Source organism: Chroicocephalus ridibundus, chromosome 3 (assembly GCF_963924245.1).
Source record: "Chroicocephalus ridibundus chromosome 3, bChrRid1.1, whole genome shotgun sequence".
NCBI lineage: Eukaryota > Metazoa > Chordata > Aves > Charadriiformes > Laridae > Chroicocephalus > Chroicocephalus ridibundus.
The window spans coordinates 19281920-19306052 of NC_086286.1; the positions used below are offsets into that span (position 1 = coordinate 19281920).

The following is a 24133-nucleotide window of genomic DNA, read 5'->3' on the forward strand; positions in this document are numbered from 1 at the left end:
GAACTAAGTATGCCGGTCATGCTCTATGAAATTTATTATACTGTGGTTACCAAGAAGACATATTAGCCAGAGTAAAAAGAACAGAAAATAAAAGGTTGCAGTGTAGGGAAATACCTTCTTGCCTCTTGGCAACACGCGAAACATGGGAATAAGCGTGACGGGAGCTCAGGCTGCTGAACAGCTTCCCTAGCTGAGGGGGCAGGCTTCGGCAGCCTCAGCACGGAAAGGTGTGCTCTTAATTTGCTTTCGATAAAATATCAAGTGTGTGTGCACGGGCACGGGAGGATTCCCTCAGACATTTTGCCTTCCCTTAGACATTTTGCCTGTGGCCTTAGAAGCGGTGACTTTCCCCCGCAAGTGTGGATCCTGGCACTGCCACCTCCAGGTGGGGCACGGGAGAGGCAGCGGCACTACCTCAGCCTGCATTTTCAGAAGCCACTAGTGACATCCTTCGAGCTCTCCCACCAGGAGCACCCAAAATAGAACTCTTATGGACCAGGACCTGCTTTCCAGAGCTCCCACTTGCTGTGCACCCTGCTGGGGGTTTCAGAGCAGATGCCTGAATGTGGATTCCTGTGTAGAAAGAGGGACTAAGCACCGGCTGGCATCTCTGTCTCTTCTTTCATGCTCCCTTTCCGCCTCCTCCAGGGAAGACTTGGGCAGACAAAGCAAGCTCCAGTTGTCACTTTGAGGGTCCTGGCAAGGTTTATGAGTCCTTCTCACCTGTGGGAGGGTGTCATCTGAAGTCAGGACAAAAACCTTAAGTGGTATTAAAAGCAGAGTAGGTCTCACTCAGTCTCTGCGTGTTTGGAAATGTCTACTGGGAGATTTTGCCACAATTCTCAAAATCCCGGTGAGGACTAAACAGCCAGTGATTTTAAGGAGAGCGATCAGCCTAACCAGGGGAGTTCACAATATGGTAACTCTTAATAAACAGGAAATAAAATTAACTTTCTTACTCCCATTCCAAAGTGTTTACTAAGAGGAGAAGAATAAACCCCAAACTCCAGAGCAGGCTGCCCCAAGTGGTTGGACCTTTGAAACTTGGAAGGGAACTTTACAACCTTTGCCCATATGTTTCTGCCCCCCTTCAAAAGTCTGGCAGCTTTGCAGAGGTTTCCCCTTATAGTTGTGAATTTCACATGGAAATGTAATGGTTTCATCAGGAGTTTTGCGTTTCAGCTGTAATAAAAGAAGAGATAGGAATCAAAGACAGTTGTTCCAAGGGAGTGGAGTCTGTAGTGTATAATTACAAGTCCCTCAGCCAAGGGCAGATGCTTGAACTATTTCAATTCTTTTATTACTCTCTAGAACACAGCCAGTGAAATGTTGCTAACGTACAAGGCTGCAATTGCCTCTCTTGTTTTCCCTTCTCTCTTTTCCTTTTGTTCGTCTCTTGGACAGGCAGGGAGAAAGCAATGCTCTTTCCCTGGATGTAGCCCAGCACTGCTATTCTTCAGTGAAAGGAATTTTCACCTCTAGAAAGTTAACACCATTTTAATCCCAGGTAAGATTTCATGGGTTTGCCGTGAGCTACCTGAGAAGTTTTTTTGGCTATGAACAAGGGGGACCACCCTGATTACCTTCAGCCAGGCTTGAGTGCAAACCCTAGGAAATATGTCACAGAAGCTAAAAACATCAGGTTTTTGGATGCGACACTATTTTATTACGCATAATCTCTGCTTAATTAGTTGGTCTCTGTGCTACCGTTGACACAAATATAAAACAGTCCGCCCATTTAAATTTAATTGTTGTTGACACAAGTGGGAAGGGTATTCTGAGTCCAGGTTTCTGATGAGGATTTGTCTTAGGCCAGCTGAAGTGGACCTGGATTTCATTTCTCTGGTTTGTTTCAACAGTTGTCTCCATTACATGCTATAATTCCTGCATGTAGCTTTTTCAACCTGGCATAAGGACAATAGGTAATTCAAATATCTATATTGTCCCTGCACCCTATAATGGTATTACAATGACAATTTTATTACTCTCATAAAATTTTTGCAACTTCCCCGCAGCACATTGTAATTTCACCAATGGTTGTAAAAGGTCTTAAATTATATTTGTACAAAATTGAGATGAATGGGTTTTAGTATTAATGCATTTCTCATTGTGTAATAGGAATTTTTGTCCCTTTCCTTTTGCCAAGTGTGGAGAAAAAGCAACTCAGTTCAAGTATTTGTCAACTCCCATTAGAAACATTTAATACTAATAAAATTTATGGATTTAGTTTCCAAAGGATACTGCCAGCGAAGTTCATGATTACTAAATCAGTACTTAAATACAACCATTGTTCACCTTATAAATTTATATATGTTGTTTGACATATATAAAGTGCAGCTTTGGAGGCTGAGTCAGCAGTGGAGGAGGTTTTTGCTTAATTCAAGCTTATAAAATAAAAGGAAACTTACTACCAACAAAACAGCAACAATATGTAAAACGTTCCATAAATGTTTCCTAGGAATGGTGGGCAAAATATATCCTGAATCAAAGAGCAGGTGGAGCTTGCTCTGTTCCTCTAAGCGAGGCGTTGCAAATTAAGCCGCAGGTAACGAGAGCGAGTAAGCAGGGTTCCATGAAGTTTGTCGTGCCGCCGCCTCCTGATTTTAGAGAAATCAGCCTACGTAAGGGTAAAGCAGTGAGGTGTGAAGTGCTGGCGTCCTTGTGAACGCGGCTGCCAGTTTGAGGTTTCAGTCTGCCTCATCAGTTATCTACATTAAAAGGTCTCGTCAAATTGAACGTGCAGCAAAGTCCTAAGCAGTGAAGTGCGAAGGTACAGTTTGAGTTGGCTGGAGTCCATGCAGCTGTGATGAAACAGAAGGAGAAAAAAGAAAAAAAGAGGGCATCAAGGGAAGGGTAAATTCTGCTCTTGACATCTTCAGCACTGGAAAAATATTGCAGAGGGGGAGAGGAAGAAAGATGAACATCTTGATTTTTATTACACGTAAACGCAGCACCATTTCAGAAGCAAGAGTATGAAAACAAGTTTCTGTTCCTGCTCTGGTTTTGCTTGTCATTTTAGTCCTTTCTGGAGTCTCTAAATTCAGGCAAATCCACCTGCAAGGCAGTAATGAATTTATCATTCAAAATAGAGTCAGAGAAAATTGACTCAAGTAGACAGATTTTAACAGAAGAAGAATTGGCTCGGGCAGGGCAGGAGATTACTAAAAATACAGAGAGAGCAGAACCCGTCTTATTTGCAAGGGAATCTTCTGCCGACTTTTTGTGTTTTCAATTTTGACTACATTTGTTCAGCTGGCTGCAGCTTTTGATTTCTGGATGTTTTGATTTTCTTTTATTATTATTTTGGACGATAATTCCAACTTCTCTGGCTAGGACGCTCCTTTTTTTTTTTATATATTTTTATTTTTGTTCCACATATGAGGAGAAAAATAATTGATGCTATAACTCCCTGAGGCTCGCTGAGCGCCTGGGAGAAAAACGGCCACAGCATTTCATCTGAAAAAATGTTGCTTGAATGAAAAACAAAAAGCTGGAGCCACATGTTTGGAGCAAATGTGCTTTAACTAATGGATCCCAGCGTATTATTAACTCACAGTAACTCATAAATATGACAAGTGTTTTTTTCATTTTACACCAGCGTCCAATTAGAGCAAAATGACGAACCGTCACTGGCGGCTGGGCTGGTGTCCCCAAACGGTACTTATCTCCTGAAGGATTGTCTGCAGGCGCGAGCCCGGGCGGGGAGGTGAGCGGGGAAGAGGGTGGCAGGAGCAAGCTGCGAACACGAGGAGACATTACAGCAGAGCTCTCGCGCACGAGGTGAAGAGCAGAGCGTCGTCCATCACAGTTCCCGGCGCTGGGACCCGCCGCCGTAAAGCTGACAACCAGGAGGAGAAACTAAGGCTTGCGGGGCTGCGGTGAGAGCAGGGAAAGGCGGGAGAGGAAGGGCTGAAGAGGGAATTATAGAAGGAAAATTTCCTGAAAAATTAGTTTGTATTTTCTGTTTTCATTTCTGACACGGGGAAGGAAATGCTCTGTGTTTTCTTAAGGAAGTGCAAATTTCTCCACTTCATCCATTTTAAATCCTCGCCCTTAGGCCTTTTTGTACTGAAGCATAAAGTTTGGAGGCCTTAAATGGTCATAACGTTTCCCTGTAGAATTTGGCCTCAGAAACCTACTAACAATTCTGGAGGGCTAAAAAGGAAAACCATTTTACAGCAATTTGGCAACATCCATTTATAGGGGGGTTCATATGGAGCATCAATTTATTCTCATGGTTTCTTTACCATATTTGATGAAATATAAGATGCAATTGGAACAAGCGGCTAAAGAAAAAAGGCCATAAACTTTGAAATGGTGTTGTAAAACACACAGTGTGTTAACGTGAAATAAGTTACAGACTTAAAAGAATTTACAATGGCTTGCTCATATAATAGTAATACAATAGGCTTGCAAGTTGCAGATGTTTTCTGGTAAATCTGGTATTTTAATACACGTTCTCCCTCAGTCAAACTGTGAGATTTGGATCTGGATAATAATAACTCAGTGACACTGGAAAGCAGAGTTGAAGGAAAACTAGTAAAAGGGGGAGGGGGAGAAATTGAACAAAAATAGAAACCTCAGCAACTGTCCACTTGAGCGATACTCCAACTTATTTCTGTGTGGAAAAAGTGTTAAGTCTGCAAGTCAGTCAAACAATCAAGTTTCTTCTGCTTCCCCCAGCTCACTCCTGCAAGTGGGATGCTTGTTTCCCAGGACTTTCCACCCCTAGGGTGGGGTGAGATGTTCATCTTGAATACAGCAGGAAAGAGAGAGCAGCTGGGAGAGGAGACAAGACCTTCGACCCCTGTGCTCACATATATTCCTCTCCTGCACAGGTCCCATTTGCAGCACAGGTCCACGGCAACCAAAGCCAACAGCAAACCACCAGGGGCCGCCTCCATCTCCAGGGGCAGTTCCCAAACCCACAGAACTCTTTTTGCTGAAGTCACTGCAATTTTTATTTATATTGGAGGTCTTTGATGAAAGCATGGCCTTACAACGCATCACAATATAGCAACAATCATTTACATTTAAATCTGCAGAGCTGTGGCATGGAGACAAAATAGCAGCATCTCATCATCAGCTGTCCTAAGTCAGCCTCACAGACCAGCACATGGCCTTAAAGCTCCCACCACGCTGTGGAGTATCTGGGACCTTTGCAACTTCATGCCTAGAAGAATTGACCCCAGCGCTAAGTGATGGAGCTCATTTGCATCCTGCCAGTGGACACATCAATTTGCAGTGGGCAAGGATTGCAGGAGGGCTTATGTGCACTGTGACTGACAGCATCTTTTCCCAGCAATGCTGGTTTAGAGCAGAAAGGTAATATTTAGCTATTAACTTCCTTTGAAAACTGGGCTCAGCCCAGTGTTTGAGTACAATAAGTTGGCAGAGAGAAGGACATGGAGCAAAGCCACTGGCCCTCAATAACCACCAGATTCTCTATGCAGGCTGTATTCTCCATCATTCACTGGGCACATGGTGGAAACTTTGTCCCCTCCATGTGGATCTCTTCCACAGGGGAGCAGAGAGCATTTGCCCACCGTGCCAACATGCAACCAGCCAAAAGCCTCCTTCACGCTGGCTGTGAGAGCAAAATGGTATCTACTGTAAAAGTTGGCAGCAGCAGCCACGTGCAGCTTTCATTCCAAGTACAGTCGACCCAGTGACCTCCCCTTTATGTAGGAGCCATGCCCACATGCAAAGTTCCCGTTTCAGTGCTGTCCCTCCTGCCTTTATCAGTGTAGATCCTGCGTGCTGGAGCTCAAGCTCCCCCAAATAGGGAGTGTCCCCCTTCTGGGTATATTTACACTTTTCACAAAAAAAATGGGGATGTACTGCTTAAAAAAAAAAAAAAGTCGTGCTTAGTGCTTTGCTGATATTTCAAAATTTGTCATCAGTTCTTCCGTCTTACTTAGTCTGGGTGTCGTACAGATGCAACATATATTGTGCAATTTTGAATGCATCCAAGGGAGAGAGAACAAGAGAGAGAAAGGTCATTGCACGCATTTTTCAGAGGGGAAGCAGGCAGGCTCCTTCTACCCTAACTCTAGTAGTTGTAGAGCACCTTCCTCTGCCATCAGTAGAGGCACTTTGAGAATACGATTCCCCTCTACCCCATCTTCCTTTGGCAATAGCGTGAGATTTCCAATGGGACCTGTACAGTTCTCATCCAGCAACATGAGTCCTGCCCCCAGGACTTGTTCCCGTCACATAAAGACCAGGAGAGGCAGCTGGAAGCAAAACCAGGGCAGGTCCTTGTCTTCCTTGAGGACAAAGCAACCTTTTGATGGAAAGAAGGAAATCAGTGCAGTTGTCTCGGGCCCACCATAGGTACCAGCCTGAAGGTCATAAGGCTTCTGTTAAAAGCTGCAGCCTGGGCTTTCAGGTAGCTGTGGGTGGCATCTTATCTCTGGGCCATATTAGGTGACCAATTCCTGCAAAGAAGACAATGTAAGGAGGCTGAGTGCACTGTCACACAAAATAGCTCTATAACAGAGCCTATTTTCTCATGAAAGGAAACCCTTACATACTGAAGAAAAACTATTTTTACAAGTAGAAAAAAAATACCAGAAGCTGCTGAAATTAAACTGTGGAGAAAAACATCCCCCGTTATTTTCTTTGACCACACTGTTTTGCTTTTTAATAGATGTTTGGAAATGTTCTGTTTCTAGAGTGAACATTCGTATGAATCTGCTACCGGAAACAAATGTCACAGAAAATGTACCGCAGGATTAGAGAAGTCAGGAAAAGGGAAATCAGTCAAGTCAATATTGATAGGGACAAATCTCTGTTTAGTTTAGTTTTATGTCCCACAAAGAAGGGGAAGGGAGGAGGGAGTGCCAGGGAGGCACAGAGAGAGGGAGCCTGTCTGCATGCAGTGTTTGCCTTTATGAGTAAGGATTTCCAGGATTAAAGTTCCCATTCTGGTTCCTGAAAGGGTAAGAGGGGAAAAAAGAAATGGGCTCCATAAACAACATCTCACAAACACTCTGAAAAGCAACCACCCACCGGAGTCATGTGTTATGTTGCATTTGGACATGTTAAGTAATCTCAGCCACCTAATTGCCTTGCAAATGCCCTTGTGCGTGGGTTGGGGGCTTAGGGAGAGGAATACCAGAAGGAACCTCATACACTAGAGCAGGGCAAGCCTTACCACCACAAAACAGCTCCTGATTTGCGCCCATTGGATGAGATGAGAATCGGGCATTGCGTTTAAGCCTACAACATCAGGATTCTATGTATCGTGTGTGTACGCTCTGCTTTTCACACTCTCTCTATAATCTGATTCAAGCACATGTGTGCTCTATTCAACAGAGACCTATTTTTTTCCCTTGTACAGTTCAGGCCTGAGGTCACCTACAATATGAGACAATGCCAGTACAATATTTCTTTGTATCAGACTTGCCAAAACACCACAACTCTCCACTGTGTTTAAAAAGAAAAAAAAATAAAGAAACCACAAGGAATTTTTATTTTCTACAACCCCAATCAGAAGGCAGAAGAAGCTGCCAAATTACATGATAGAAACTCCTACGCACAGAACCCAGTAGAGTTGTAAACTGAACTTCTGTAGCTTTTTAATTGTAAATCCAGATGCTTTTATCCGCAATTCTTTTCAATGACCTTTCACTTGAAAGTCAATTTGTCAGTCTACTTACGGTGTCTGAAGAAATCATCAAAGCCACAACACCGAGTCATTCTGAAGATGTTGTTCCCAGCACAACTGCAAAGTTGCTACACTTGTTTCCTGAGCTGGGGTGCTCACATCTTGCTCCTGCCTGCAGGACCTGGACATGCTCCTCGCTCCAGTCAACAGCAGCAGCACAGAGCCTTGCCCTTTGGATTCTAAAGAGGGGAAGAAGAAGGGAAAGAAAATGACTAGGAAGCACAAAGTCAAAGCCATTTCTTGTCATTACGCCTGACCTCCATTGAGGGAATCCCCTTAGATAAATCTGGTCCTTTGTGCAGTTGAATAACTTGGGCCACTCCGAAGGCAAACGCAGCTTGGATGCAATGGAAATCATTAAATAACTATTAATACTGCTACAATGCAGATGAATTTGGCCTCTGGCTGCAGGGATGGGTGCACAGCGTAGTGCTGGGCTTGGTTCCCCCAGCTGAGCACTGACTCTGAATTCCCCACCCAGGCAGGCAAGGGGCGCGTCTGCACGCAGACCCAGTCACAGCAGCACTCGCTGGCAGGGAAACCACAGAAACATCCATTTGGAAAAAGAATCCAAGAGATCAGATATGTTTCCTCCACCTCTTGGGCCTGAAAAACAGGCTTGAGAATTTCCGAAGTTCAGGCTCAGTTGTATTTCTGGTGCTTTCTAAGTTTGGATGAGCCAGAAATATGTGAAAGCAATATTTGGTGAGGGTTGGATACTCTTGTTTGTTTTTGTGGCCAGTACAGGACCTGCCAAACTGTGAGAATACAAAAAAGAACAAGGAAAGTTGCATGCTGTGGGAGGGTGTTTTAATGTGTGGTTTCTAACATGGAGGAAATTTACATTTAAGTTTTGGGAAAAAGCTTCTGGCTGGTTCTAATTATCACCTACCAGTTGATTCCATCAATCCTAAGGGTGGTTACGCTCACAAGTGTTGATTAATTTTACTGTTATTAATTCCTATTTATTTTAAGTGCTGACAATGCAATCAGACCAATGAAGAAAACAGAACTAAAACTCCTGCGCTGCTGAGGTCACAGGCTACAGGATAGGAATCAGCAAACAGTTGATCTGAGTGGGCTTGAAGAAAGTGCTGATATTTTCAGATGATATTTCCTTCTTCCCCTTTTTAGCTAGCAATGGGAGGGGGGAGCACATATAACTGGTGGGAGCTGCTATTCATGAGTCATGAGGAGAGAGGACTCAGGGCCACAGAGGAAGGAGCAGAAGGCATAAAAAGGCAGCGAAGCTAGCTGGCAGTCTCCAAATTAAGAAGATCAGGAGAGAGAGAATAAAAAAATTAGAGGGTCAGCTAGTGCAGAGCTGCACAGGGTGAGGGTCACCAGGGCCATGCATTTCTGGTCAGGAGGAGAAGAACAGTTGATGTTTGGAAAATACAATCTCTGTGTCTTTGGACTGACTAATTCTCCAGTCGTTAATGAAAATATTTAACACTGCATGGGAAAAAGGCCAGCAAAGATGACAGTTATCCCCAGAGATGTGAAAATCAGTCAGGATAGAGTTGGACCTGCCCTCAGCTATCATCCAAACCTTATATGGAATAGAATGAAAAACTTTTCAGGTTTGGAAAAGAAAAGAAAAACTGGGTGAGTTTGAAAGCAGAAATACAGGAGTATCATGAGGAAATCTGTTCTTCTATTACTGGCTCAGTCAAAAACAAGCAGTATTGGAAAGCTCATGAGAGAGTCTGTGTTTGTGTGATTCTAGTCTGATTTCTACAAGAAAAAGGGGTCAAAAGTTTATCCGAAGTTTAACCAGTATCTGAACTTTCCAATGCTGAGCTGAACTGAACCTCTAACCCAAATCACTCCTCCAAATGTGATGCTATTTAGATCTATTTTTTCAGTTAACCCACTTCATGCTCAGTTATTAGACTGCCTTCACCCTGTCTGCTCTTGCTTACTAACATGCATCTTTGGAGTTAATGTTCCTACTGTGGGGATGCAGAAACCGAGGCCAAAGTCATCGTGACAGACGTTAAACTATGCCCTCCTCTGGCTTGCTTTCCTTGTACTCATTCCACTTGGTGCCTTGGCACGCACATTAAACCATTTTACGTGTCCTTTACACTCAGGTACGTGGCTCAGCAGGGGAGATGTGGGCTGGATGGCTGCAATCACCCGGGCTGCTGTGGCTGCTGCGTTTCCTGCTGGATCATCCATCTCACTGCTACGTGGTGCTTTCCTGGTTTGCTGGTGGGTCTTACTCGGTGCGTTTGCCTTTTAACTGCCCAGCCTTGGGGGCTGGGGTGGCGGGTCTGTGTGCGTCTCTCCACCCCAAGAGGAGTCCAGCATGAGAAAGCTATGGCCCGTGGTGTCACTGCGGTACAAGTGCACGGGCATGGTGCCTAGTAATTATGGCAGGGTGTAAATATGGGAGGAAGTGTGGGGTCCCAGGGGCAGGCCGGGATGGGGAGATTGCTACTTTTACCTCAGAGCAGCTCCGCTGGCACCCATAGGACTTGCCTAGGGCTTTTCTGCATTATCTGTACATCACCAGTGTAAGGAGAGCAATCTCTTCGTGTCTCAGTGCAGATGCAGTTTGAAGTAGCAGAACTGTGTTTCAAAGAAGCCAGGCCAGCCTAAGAAGCAAAATAAATTCTTCTTCTTATAAAGCGATCCCCATATAGCTTTGTCAGCCGTAGGGACTTTAGGCAGCAGTTATATCTGCCATGGCGCTGCTTCTTCACAGCCCTGAGCCACATACTCTGCAGCAAAAGTCTGGTGAGGTTCCACATAGCCATGAGATTAAACGCAAATCCTCAAAATTATCTAAAATGTGAGGGAATAAAACCTGAAAAGTGAACTTTGAGGCTGTATAAATTGAGGATCCCAAACTCACTTGTGAATGTAATTCTTAGACTTAATCTGTGAATTGATAATTGTTGTATTAAAAGCAGAGAGGCTCTGAAATTTATTCAAACAGATACTGGAAAGCTATCCCTTTATAAAAAACTTCTTAGATTTCCCCAGGCATTTGTATTTTCCCAGCTGACTTTTCTGTTTCAATAAGGAAGAAAAGATGCAACTTATAGAGACACACCACTTCTCTTCTGTCAAATACTGCACATTCCAGAGTGCTTGCTCATGCTACATCCTTCCCTATGGAGCTGCTGCCTAACTTTCCCAAAGCCGATATTAATATCACAGACCATTATAATACAGTTATTTTCATGGAAGCCTGGGAGGAAGTCACGTGGCATTAATTGGTCCCTGGTGCCCATAAGGTCTCCATTTAGTTTGTTGTTTTTACTCACATAAGCAGCAATGAAGTGAAAAGCTGAGGAAGTAGCAGTGATTGTCTTAAATGAGTATTTTTTTAGTACCTGTTTTGTTAATGAATCATTGTTCCTCTTAATTGGATGAACATATTTATTAGGCAGTGCGGGGACACACGCACACACATTCTCCACCAGCCAAACTGAGTTTTCACACCTTCTCCGCACCTGCAAGGGCTGGGCTGCCCTGGGTGCTGGTGACAGTGTACTCTGTCTAGTGCCCTTGGGCCAGGCATCATCCCAGCTCCATGTTGGGAAGGAGCACAGTGTGGTGGCCGTACAGTCGTCTTCCTCTGTCTATGTGCTCTGCTGAGAAACTCAAAACAGTAGCAACACACACGCACATACACATACCCACGCGCACACACAAGACCACCAGAAGGGTCTTTTTTGCCAAAAAGAAAACTTCTGCTCCTGTCACCTGCCAGTTCAAAGGAAACCCAGCTCCTCCACTGGTGCTGCCTCCTATTAACCATATGTGCCCGATTTTGAGACAGCTAGAGCCGAGAGTGTCAAACTGGTCTGGTTATAAACTTGTCAGCGCATGTGCATGTGTGTACACTGGAAAACAGGGCGCTCTGTGTCTGACTACGTGCAATGTCAGTGCAGCAGGGAGGTGGGGAAGAGCACGATCCTGCAGACAAAGAACAGCACTGAGAGCCCAAAGAGCTGAAGTCTCATTGGTGACATGTAACTTCTACCAAAACTAGAAAACTCCCTTAATTCTGATGTCTAATTATTTGCAGTGCTCTAAGGATGTGTTTATAGCCCTTTTGTTAGAGCTGGTTAAAAAAAACAACATTCCTGTCAAACTTTTTTTTCAATAGAAGATTGTATGTTAACAATTTTTTTTGTCACAATGCGCACTTTCTGCCAAATTTTTTAACTTTTCATTGAAGAGCTGAAAAATCCTCAAAACCAAAAAGTTTTGGCCGAAAACAGCAACGATTCAATTCAGAAATGCTACCACGGTGCCTCACAGAAATAGAAATCTGGCTGTCTCATTCTTCTCAAGGATTTAGACTCCCCAGCTAAACACTAGCTCACAAGATGCAGCTCAGGGAGGACTGCCGTGATGCACCATGACATCCTTCCTTCAAGAGAGGAAAGGTGTGCAGCTTAGGAGCATATAAGACAGACAATGTCAGTGCCGACGTCAGTCAGCTGTCAGGGAATGAGTCTAAAGGCCATTCACACAAACGGGTACCTGAGGCAACTAATCCCCACAAGGTGTCATAGCAGCATTTCCTAATCGAAACTTTTCTCCCCCCTCCCCGCCCACCGAGGTTTTCAAGGTTGGAGGTATTTTGGATAAAAACCCAGGTTTTCAAACGTCTTTGAGAAAGAAAACATTTTTCCACAACTGGAAAAATGGTGTTTGTGTATTTTTTGGTATTTGCATATTTTTGTGCCTACGTTTCTTAGCCTACAATCAATGTGAAAGAAAACCTCTGGCAAAGAGAGTAAAAGACTGCATCCCTCTCATCCAATGAATTTTAAAACTACCCTGATGCTTTTGAACACTGACATTGTGAGACATGTTAGTAATAGCACCCAATTTTTGCCGTGTTCACTTCAGCTGCTTCCAAAGCTATTCTGTTGCCAAAATCTTCAGCTTCTCTTTTGCCCATCAGAAAAAGGCTCCGGTCTCATCCTTGAAAAAGCTTGCGTACTACTATCATGCCTAATCAATACCAAAAAAATCTTAGTAGTATCAAGAACTGACTAGTAGTGCTGATGGAAATGTTTTCAGCAGGTTGACACTTCATCAAGCAATGCTATTGAATAGCATCGGGACCTCCGAAAAGTTTCAGATTATCCGTGTCCCAGTCTTCCTGCCTTCTCCCAAAGCCCTGCCCGTTGGGTGACCAAGGAACCCGTTAGAAGCAAAAAGGCCTCACAAAAGAAAAGCCTGAGTTTTTTATCTGAAATCAGCCATTTCAATCCAATTCCATTCCTTAAAGAACTGAAAGGCTTTTTTGTTTTTATTCCAAAGCCGAATGAAAACAATTTTTGAACTTCAACAGTTGTTGCAAAATGGAATTGTCATCTTGTGGACAGCACCACTGAGCATATGGTGTTACTGTCAAATAAATCCCATTTAATATCAAAATGAATAACATTGCACTGATTGCATTCTTCAGTGTATTTTTAACTCACTCAAGCCCTGTCTTTTCTCATCTAAGTAGACCCTTCGGAGAATCTAGGAGTTTTGCTGCAGAATTGAGTCCATTTTGCTATGCAACATATTTTGCTATGCAAGCTATCCATTTTGCTATGACATTTGGCTTGCTTTGCAAGGACCACCGCCACATCAGGAAAGTCTGTTTGCTTCCTCTTCCTGGGAGCATTGGGCATTTTGCAAGAAAGCTTGTTCATCAAACTTTAACAGGTTAAAATTCACTTTTGCTGGTCCAAGCAATTTGGATAATCTTGAGAAATATTCTTATTTTTTTCCTAGGGGGCTTAGTCACATCAAAGGAACCCTGCATTGTTAGTGTGCATTTAGATATTTGCTAATGAAAGACTGTTAGATACCCCACCGTGGTTGGCTAACTGTGGCAATTTGTGCCTTCACTTCTGCAAATTTCTTATCAAGTTGAGATTCCTTGTAGGTCTCAAATCTAAGCTAAAAAATATATTTTAACATATTTGAACTCATGACATGTCTTGTGAGGTACGACCATGTAACTACATCCATTACACCCAAGGGGAGCTGAGGTTCAGAGGTGTGAAAAACTCACATCCTCGAGTATTTTGGCGCGAAGACCCTTAATGTCAAACCATGTTTGAGCAGCTGGCCCAAAAGAGGTCCTGAAAGTTACTCAGAAAATCCAGAGCAAAATAAAGAAGTGACCTGGGGTTTCGCAGCGCCCAGCTTGTGTGAGGCAAACACCTGCATCAGCTGTGCCTTCCTCATGAAGGTCCTAACTGTGTCCAGCTGTCAAGGAAGGTCTGATGCCAAAGCACTACACTTGCCCCCTGCTTTTCTTTACTTTAAAAAAGATAGAGGATAACTGCTCTGCAACTTGTTTGCATTCATTTTTATTTTGAAACTTTTTTTGTTCTTTCTGAAACAGGAACTGCACACATACAGATCAGGCCGAACAAGTCATTTCAGCTCCCTCTGTCTCAATTTCCCTCTCTGTAACGTGAGAATGATGAAACTTCTATAAAAGTATTGAGTACCTATGGACAGAAAGAGTAGTTCAGTCAAAGTTTACCTGACACATCTCAGTACAGATTGCATGGTTTTTTCTCTGTGTCCATGTTCATGTCAAAAGATATGGGGCAATTAGTACTCACGAACTAGCATCGTACTTTGAAGGGCTACATCCTCGTCTGATATCAGCAGGCATAGCTCCATCCATGAAGCTGTACCAATTAACCAGCAGAAGACCTACAGCTCTAGCAAGGAGCAAAGGCAGGCACAGCACTTCCCAGGGTTTTATGCTGACTTGAGCTCCTTTTGTCCAACACTTGACAAGGGGCCCAAACTAAATAGGAGACCAGAGGGCAAAGGGCAAAAGAATGATACTAATTCACAAACAGCCTCATAAAACTATTCTTGTTGGCCCTTTAAAAAGTTTTAACTGTCTGCCAAAATAACTACACATGGATGAGGTCACCATGAGCAGTCAGCAAGTCTTGCTATGCAAGAGAAAGATCTGTTCACATTTTGCTTAAATCAATAGAGGGGTAAGTACAATAGAGGGGATCTCAGTCTGGCTAGCTGGCCACCGTCCACCTATTTCCTTATCAGGCAGTCACCAGAAGTAGACAAATTTGTGCTTCAGTCTTAACTTAATGGCGTCCATAGGTTAAAAAAATACATGCGATCATGAGCTTGTTCCCATAAGACACTGATTTCCAATTCAGCAAAGTATCATTGGTTTCATTTGTCATTACCCGCTGCTTCATACAGAAAGGACCTACCTCGCACACAGGAAAAGAGCCTGTTGTACTGCCGTGGGTCAGGGTGCTCTCAGTGTTTTCTTCACATAAACTATCTTATGAAGTAAGTAAAAAAGTTTGCTGAAGAACACCACCTGCTTTTCTGTTTTCAATGCAAAAAAAAATCACTTTTTGAATCTCATAAATACATCATTTGCATACCAGATTACTGTTCAGTTCCAGATCATATTTTATTCAAAGTATATCTTAGATTTCCATTTTTGTCTTTTGTCATAACTTCCCTGTCCCATATTTATCAAACAAAGCTTAACTAACAGCTCTTTTTTTGTTTGTTTGGTGTGGTATGTTTTTTTTGCCAGCCACAAAGAAGATAATTTATTTATTTAGCTGGTTTGGCAAATGGTAAGATGTTTTTCTCACATAATTTTCTTTGCAGTTCTCTTTCACTCTTGCTAAATACATCACTCCATTAAGCAATGAAGCCTGCTACCTCCTTATAACCCCCCACGAGGATCACTTCATTTATCACAAAGATTTAGCAGTGAAGCAGTTATCATTTTATTTTGTTACTTTTTTTACAGGACTAATAAGGATAGTTTTATGAGGTTGTTTGTGAATTAGCATCTATAATTTCCCATTCACCCTCTGATCTCTCTGTCTGAGACCCTTGGCAAGAGCAGAACAAAATGAGCGCAACTGAATACAAAACCATGGGAAATGCTGTGCCTGATTTTGTTTTGCTCAACAGCTGGAAGAAAGGGAGCAACTTCAGTAGTGGTGCTAAGCTTATTATACCAGGTGAGGATTAAGGATTTCAACCAGATGAGATAATTAGCATACCTATGTTCTGAAGCAAATAGAGAAAACCAGACTAAACAACCTCTTCAGAAACACCGGTCCAGTTAAACAGGGTTAGTCTGAGCTTTGGATGCTCAAATATTGATGTGGGAAACCCAGCTGGGTCAGCAAGTGGCTCCAAGAGGGACAGAACTGATGGTGTCAGGTCTACGAAGTCCTTGACAGTGCAAATTTTCTGAAGGCTAGAAGGACTTGGCTCATTAGCCTTTTCCTCAATAAGAACGCTAGCGTGGTGTCTGCAGGAATTTTGTCTCTTTTAAACCTCCTACCCTCTCCAGTTTGATTGAGCTGAACCGCCAGGTTCAAAAGGAACTGAGGGAAAGGGCAAACAACTGCTCACTCATACACTCACACACGCGTGTGCGTACACACACACAGAGAACACGATTGCATAAACTCCATTTCCTTAGGAAGTAAGACTAAAATTGAGGTAAATGTTTACACAAAATAGCAAAGCAAAGCAGCCAAGACTTTGGAAGGCTTTCAGCTAGATCCTTGTCTTCTGTAAATCTGTGTGGAGGGCAATGGAACAGTACCAATTTGCACCAGTTTGGGGCATCTGGCCCTTATTCTTGACTAGTCCATTGTATATCCAGTCTTTACAAAATGAAAATGTCAGGTCTTTGAGACCAGGATCAAAGACGTGTTGGAAAGAAAGTTTGCTAGGGAATTGAAAACCCACAAGGGATAGAGCATGAAGGCTAAATAATATTATTTTAAAGTAATGGCTACAACATTTTCAGGAAGCTTGCTTTCCCTGGATACATCCCATTTTAAGGCATCACTGTTCAGTCTCATAAAGAAAGCTATTGCTGACAAAATAACCTCCAGTTCTTCTTGCTGTTTCAATTACTGCATTGATCAATTCGAGATGTCTGTTTGCTTGACATGACTGTGAGTGTAAATGATCTGAAATGCGATATGGCGTTGCAAGATGATTTGAACCACTCTTTGCATCTTTCTTTCTTCAGAAGGATGAAGGTGAGCCAAAAAAAGAAAATAAAACGCGATTTAGGGAAGCACCTACAGCAGTTATTGCCTGCCTTGATTCAATATCCTAGATAAAATTACTATGTTGTGTTTCATATAATAACAAAACCAAAAAAAAAAGGGAACCACTGAGTAAGTTCCTCTGACCATAGTTTATTAGGCAGCCTTTGTTCCCAAGTGATCTGTCTACAAGGCCTTTGCAAACTGCTGAATTTCTGTATATATGTAATTGTGTCTCCGACCTAGAGCAAGCAGGCAACTGGAACCTTCAGCTGGGGTCTTCGTAAAGAAGCAAAGAATGAGGCCCAAAGTGAATTAAGATTCGTGCCTTCTGTGGCACAAAATGTAGCTCTTCAGAAAAGATTATCATCTAATGTCAAGGAAATGTGTTTATAACATGTTCACTGTATACTCCAGAAGAAAAAGGTTAAAAGGTCAGTGGCTCCTAAAGAGTGTTGAGATGGGTACCCAACTATTTCTTTCTAAGTTGGTGGTTGGCATTGACATTACCATACTATAATCTTATAAAGTAATTTGAATCACTACCCAAAAGCAAGGATGTCACGTGGAAAAGAAGACACCTTTCTTCCAGTCAATGAAAAAAAGACATCTAAAACATAAACCCAAACCCAACTGTTTTGGTGTGGTCTTTGTCCTTATCTAATGAACTGATCTGAACCATAGATCCCAGAATTATAGGTGAGACTGAACAAGAAATCAGGTATTGTTATGTATGCACTTTCAGAGAAGCCAGGCACAAGATTTAGCAAGTCAGTGGTCTGGATAGTGTGGAGTTTGTCTAAGCAGGTATAAATTCTTGTGTATAGGTCAAAGTTATACCTGTAGTGCCAAACAAAAACATAATTCATATGTCAAAGCATGACGTGTGAAAATTATAATTCACTTTTGCCTGAGTATTTCGTTGACAAACAGGCTATAGGCTTTTCTCAGCTTATTCCTTGTTTCTTTGTGATTGCAAGAACCGCAGTGGAGAAATTAAGATCATACCCACCTAGCCAGATTCTGGTCCAAGAAATCATACTTCCATCCAATCCACAATCTGTAATCAGTTGATCATTGTTTATAATAAAATACAAACTCACCTAATTTCTTTCCCCAAATCCACATCAGATTTAAAGTATTTCATGTCAAATCCTTGCACCCTGTTGTTTCTGCTACTCACTAGACATGTATTGGAATCTAGCTGACCAAGAAGTGCTGGGAAAGTCTTCTTCTGAAAAGATATTTCATATTCTACAAAATAGTTTTGATTCATCCAAATTTCAGGAAAACTTATAAGATACAGCTGACATCAGCTCAAAATCCAAAATCCATGGAAACCTTAGGCTTTTGGAGAAGTTCAGGCATGGAGCCTAACTTGGGCACTCTCAGCTGCTTGATAACAGCAAATTCATGCTGCAAGCGCCTTTGAGGGACTTCATGACATGGCTGACAGGCATCATTTGAAGTGTTTCTCCTCTTGCAAATGATGTCACCAGACTGACACAGAGTGAAACATAGCCCGGCTGCTGCTCAACTTTCTCTTCACCGCTGTTTCTTCATGAATCCAATTTCCCGCAAGGGCACCTTGTTATCCACAGCAATTAAAATGTCTGTACGTAAGGGTGATACTGAGGAACTCCTTGTGCAGACTATCTCCTATCTTTCAGAGCTTTTTCAAAACCTCTGTCCCAGTTGTTAGAAGAAAATGAAGCTATATGGTTAGGAAAATTGTCTGAAAAGATGCAATGTTTGGCCGATTTCCTCAGATCCAGAATGTACTATGTGTTCCTTGGATAATGGACAACATGCTGGGTAGTTCCAGATAAGGTATCCAATAACTCTATTTTGTGTCCCCACTTTTCTTGCCCTTGTTCCAGAGAAAATTGGACGAGTGCCTGAGAAATAATTTTATTGTGAGGAGAGTTATTATGAAAACGTACTCTGCTATTTTTCATTGACCTCTAAAATGAACTCCCTAATTAAGTGCAAATGGGAAACTGACTTGGAGCAGGTTGTCTCTAATCTTGGACAAGACAGACACAGCAAAGTTTATGAACTTGATAGACTGAACCTGCCAAATGTCGATTTTGCTTTTCTTCCATACACTGCACGTAGAATATCTATAACATGCTGATGAAAATTATGAAAAAAGGGGATTCCTTAGACATCTGTTTGCACTGAAGTAGAAAAAAAAAGCAGAAGATATTCCAGATGATAAACATTTGTGCAGAGTAATCTTTTATGCAGTAGCTTTTATCTTCTTCTTAAAGAATCTTTTCTTCTTACTGAGTTGCAACATAATTGTAAGAAATTGCACTCATATTAAAAAAAAAAAGATGTTGCTATGTGCCGTGGAACTTATTTCCACTGAACTCACATATAGGGAAACTGGGTTAACAGGGAAGAACAAGAGACTAAAATTATTTTGATAAACTGCAATATGCAAATTTCAGTTCTTGCTTGAAGTGAACCTAAGTCTTACAGTGAAGTTATAGGAAAATATGAGTACATTGCAAATGAGTGTCTGTATACATGCAGATAGAACTACCAGAGACTTGCAACTTCAAAAATGATGGACAAGAATTTATGGCACTAGCTCACATGGACATGCAGGCCAAGAGGGAAGTAATATAAGCAAAAGGAAGCCACTGTATGGGTTCACTCCTTCTGCGTGGTCTGAACGATGACAGTCCTGTATCAGAGAACCACTTGAAGTACAAGGCTGCAAGCTAGACCTGAGAATACCCTAAGAAGTAGGGCAGGTAGCCCTGCAGGCTGCTGTGCCTCCATGAGGTCCCCCTGGGCGCCCTGCACACGCGGCAGGCACCACTGCGGTGGCCAGATGGTAGGCACCCTGCAGCTCAGTCTCAGTTGCTGTTCTGTTTGCTCTCTCTGGCTTCCTCTATGTTTTTTTTGCTTGTGATCCATCCATGCTTGTGATATCCATAAATGCTCCTTCGGCTCATGTGTTTCACAAGGGAGAGGGCACTGCCAAGGCAGATCTGACATCAGGCCAGTGGACTACAGAAGGTTTTTCTTACTACTCAACTGTAGGGCATTAAGAGCAATGGAAAACAAGAGGACTCCAAATACAACTGTGAAAGCTAAGATAATTGAAATACAGGCCATAGAATGAATTTAGTTTCTATCTGAAAATTTTCAGAGGTTTTTTTCCCCAGACCTCTGGCTACAGCTATGTGACTGTGTTTCTGTTATTTCCACAGCAGAGAAAACCAGCAGTAGCTCTGCTGATATTAGTGTGATCCTGATGGAAGATCAGAATCAGACTCAGGAGACTTATCAATTTTATCCAAAAATATGTAGTCATCATAATCTGAAATGTTTTGTACTTATTTGCATAAATTCAAATGCTGTTAAGTGGTACAGATATGAAGTCTCTTCACCAGTGCTTGTAACGCATCTGCTGGAAAGATCACCTTTCATCAGAAAGGAACACTTTCTTTATGTGTGACTAAACTCCTTTGAAATCTTTTTTATTTCCCAGGGATGGTTTCTTCCCTAGAAAAAAGAATTCTCTTGCTCCACATTTAGCTCTTTGACTTTACCTTTCGTTAGTAACTAGCATAGTACTGTCAGGCTTCTTGATAGTAAAAACGAAAGGCCATTTTTGTCTTTTGTGTCTGCAAGCAGAGACAAGCTAGAAAGTAGAGTTACAAATGCATGAGGAAACTGATGCTTCTCTCATTACAACAGACTGTTATGGTAAATAACTGATTTACACCAATGCAAGTGATGTGGAAAAGAAGATCTGCAGTATTTTAAGATGAAGAAATACGGCAAGAAACGTAAAGCGACACGAGAAAGGTCATTAAAACAGACTCTGGGGTTAGAATTTGCTCACACTTCTGCACTGCAGTGCATATAAATGTTTGTTGCACCTTTCTTTGCACTCAGGTGTAAAGAAGCATCCAAACATGAATGCATGTTGTATGCAAGGTATCTAAGGACTGTGTGGGTGATTTCAGAGTGTTCTGAATCCAAGGGGAGCAGGACTTCTCTAACACAAATTTACTACCTGCCATTTGGCAAAAAAAGTAACTTTCCGTTTTTAGTACTCTCTCTTGCAAAATATTGAATGGCCTCATTCTAGCCTCCTGATGCCTAGAACCTTGTACCACGTGGCCCTAACTATGGTAATATGATGTGCATAAACCAAATGGTACCTCACAAATGTACAGATGGTACTTTCACTGAAAGTCAATAGTGGCCACACATGTGCAGGCATGAGAAGATATCGCTGTAGAAGCTGCATACAGAAACCACATCTAAATTTTACTGTGCTACAAAACTGCTCCTTAAAACTACTTTCAATAATAAATGTCATCATTTAGTCTAGCAGATCAAAACATGACATGGAAGTCCATCTGTGCTATTCAAAGCCCTCATGCTGCCAAGCATCTTAAATCTAATCTAATTTGTTTTACATGTTCTTATTAGCACCTAATTCTGGGTTACATCACTAAAATCTTTCTTAGGACATTGGCATTTCCCCAGTAAGTCTATTTTGGCTTGATTTGTCTTGACTTTGTCTTGATTTTGGCTCTATTGTGATCTTTCCCTCCGGATTTAATATAAAGGGGTTCCTGATATTTATGGAACAAACACCTGCTGAAGTCCCTTGGGCATTTTGAGTCCAAGAAGAACAATAAAAAAGGCTTATCTTGTGTGTAAAACTTGGTAAACTGATTTCTTGTAATAGGCAGGAGCGCATCATTATTCTGAATTGGGGTTGTTCCCTAGAGTGAGCCCCGAATGTCAGGTGTCATGAGAGCGTGAGAACACTTACCTAATAAACAGAGATCTCTCTGACAGTCTCTCAACTGATTTTTTCACCTCATAAATATGTCACTTTAGCTCCATGCTCTTTTTGAGAAATTTTTCACCAACTCTGATGAAATGGAACTATCCTGGAAGTATTTAAAGACAGTGCTAGGCTTCCATTTATGCTTTTGTTGGAGAGAAGACATATTAATTAAAAAAATCGGGTTCTTGATTTGGGCTCAGATGTGTTGGACCATCATGTCCCACCTTCATTTTGTCCTGAAGAGACTGGCTCCATGGTCAAGTGCTGCCATGTGGGAGAGAAAGTTCAATTGGAGTTTGTCTCTGGGCTTTCAGAGTGGCAAAGGCTTTGGAGAAACATTAAGCAGTGGAATAGAAGAGACTGGAAATCTATTTCAAGCTCTGTTACAAATTTCCTGTGTCGCTCTATAGGCAATATTTTAGGTCCAGGTTTTCAAAAGTCATCAATTAGATATTTGGCAAATTGATTCTGAAAGAGTGGTGGTTTGTATGACATCCAACTGCTAGTGTTGCACATCCTCAGTTCATGGCTCTTACAGAATTCTGCAGCATGCCCCATAAATACTAACTTTGAATACCAAATAAATATGGTTTTAATCTCTTTTTTTTGTAAATGTGATCCTTCCTTCACATCATAGTAAAGATAAACTTGATGCTGAATATGCATACAGTCTTCAGAGCAGGACAGGGATTACTGAAAGACTTCCAAATAGGAAGGGATGAAAAGTGTGGAATTGTTCAGTTTAGAGGAGAAGGCTAAACAGGAAACACAAAGAAGAATTTTAAAAACTAATAGAAGGGATAAATAATGCTGCTGCTTTGCCTTTCTTTATGCTTCAAAAGGGACAACGGATCATGTTCTGGCAATTAGATGGGCTACTGGGCTAAATGAACTTCTGCTTGAATCCCACTGGGCGATTCCTACAGCAGGCACAGAAATGTGATGTGTGATGCAGGCCAAACCGAGGTCCTGCAAATGTGTTCTCAGTAATTACTCATCTTAAGGGAGTGCAATGCACTCTTAAAGATTTGTAAAGTGCTTGAGATTCTCTTACACAGGGTGTGAAAAATCATAAGTGTGTGTGAGTGCATGTGTGTCTGCACATGCTTCCTTGAGAGGGTTTTAATTTATGGGCAGAGACTTTTGCACACAAATAAACACAGCCAAACATAGTTTCATGTCCTCTTGAATTAACCCATCTGGCCAGACTTCAGTGTCATGGACCGGATTCATTCAGATAAAGAAAGAGGAAAATAGAAGGATTAATGAAGCGAAATGGAAAGTTCAAGTGAACTCAGGGAAGCTGAAGGTGTTTGGACCTAGTCTACAGAAAATGTATTCTAAACGTCAGATTTTATCACAGTATCTACCCAGCACAACTCTTGACACAAGTTCCAGTCACAGCAGTATCTATGGGCTCTATACCATATGATGTGGAACCTTGCACACCATATAAAGTAGTCCCCTGGGCAGCTATTTCCTATTTTCCTTGCCTTGCTTTCAGTACTATCACAACAGCAGTGGTTATGCTCAAGATTATGTGTCATGTTGTGTTACAGCTTGATCATGTCACGTTTCTGTCATACCTTGACATTGGCTTCAAATTCAGTGATCTTCTATGTAAAATCAAAAGGATGAGTTATAAAATGAGGGACTTACCATGTAAGTAAACATGAAAAGTAGAGGATATTAATTAAAAAAATGGGAATGTAGAGTTCTTTTAAATATTGATAGCACTGGAATTTAGCTCTGTGGTTAAAAAGCACTCAACAAAGCTGTTTCTATGCTTAAAACAAGCTCTTAGCAAATGAGGTAATATTTCACCAGGGTTTATTTATCATCATATTTGGTCTGATCAGGTTTAGTAAAGGAGATAAATACAGAGTCTAATCATTCAAATATTAACCAGCTGGTACACAGGCATCCTTTTTATTGCTGCTTAAATAGCAAAATTGTGACTCCTTTTACTCACAGAAGACCAGAGTAGCTCACAGAAATGTCATCATTGAAGCCGGCTTACTAACTGCTTCCCAAGGGAATTCACCCTAACCCCTCGGAGTTTTCAGTGCCTATGCTGTTGTTATCAGCAAGCTGTAGAAAAGGATCAAAAGGAAGATGTGTGCCTAGAAATTGAAAATGGACTTAAAACCCCTCAGTCAGCAGCTGCTGAAAACTAGACCTGCCATCAAAAGTTTGCAGATATGAAAGCTGCCTCACCTTATTTTTCCCTGAAGTTTTCCTTTCATGTGAAATAAATGCATAGGTTCAAGCAACACGGAGTTGAAAAGCGATGCTTGTACCTTACTCAGAAACTTAAAGAATTTCTTTGGTGTCTTTCCCCTTCCTGTTCCCCTAGATTTAACAAAGTCTCTGCCTCCTGAGCACAGTGAAATTCAGCTTTGGTGATCATGACTTTAATGCTGCAATCTTCAGCCTACTCAGTTGGGCTCCTTTTACCTTCAGCAACACGGTATCAGGGCCCCAGTGATCTATTCTTAAAAGCCATTTTTGATATGTGCTAATCTGTTAACCTCTTCTTTCTCCTCCTAGTGGCTATTATAATAAGAGAAG

The 24133-nt window shown here is 41.9% G+C and overlaps 1 long non-coding RNA gene across 3 annotated transcripts in view; it reads left to right on the top strand.

Annotated features, from left to right (window-relative positions):
- The window catches only part of LOC134513792 (uncharacterized), a 114397-nt gene that overhangs the window by 64295 nt on the left and 25969 nt on the right, over positions 1-24133 (top strand). For 2 of the 3 annotated variants that reach the window (XR_010070511.1, XR_010070510.1), the window contains exon 2: positions 9769-9903. This is a non-coding gene — a long non-coding RNA (uncharacterized LOC134513792). The remainder of the gene's footprint in view (positions 1-9768; positions 9904-24133) is intronic. The other variant, XR_010070512.1, reaches the window with a different exon arrangement.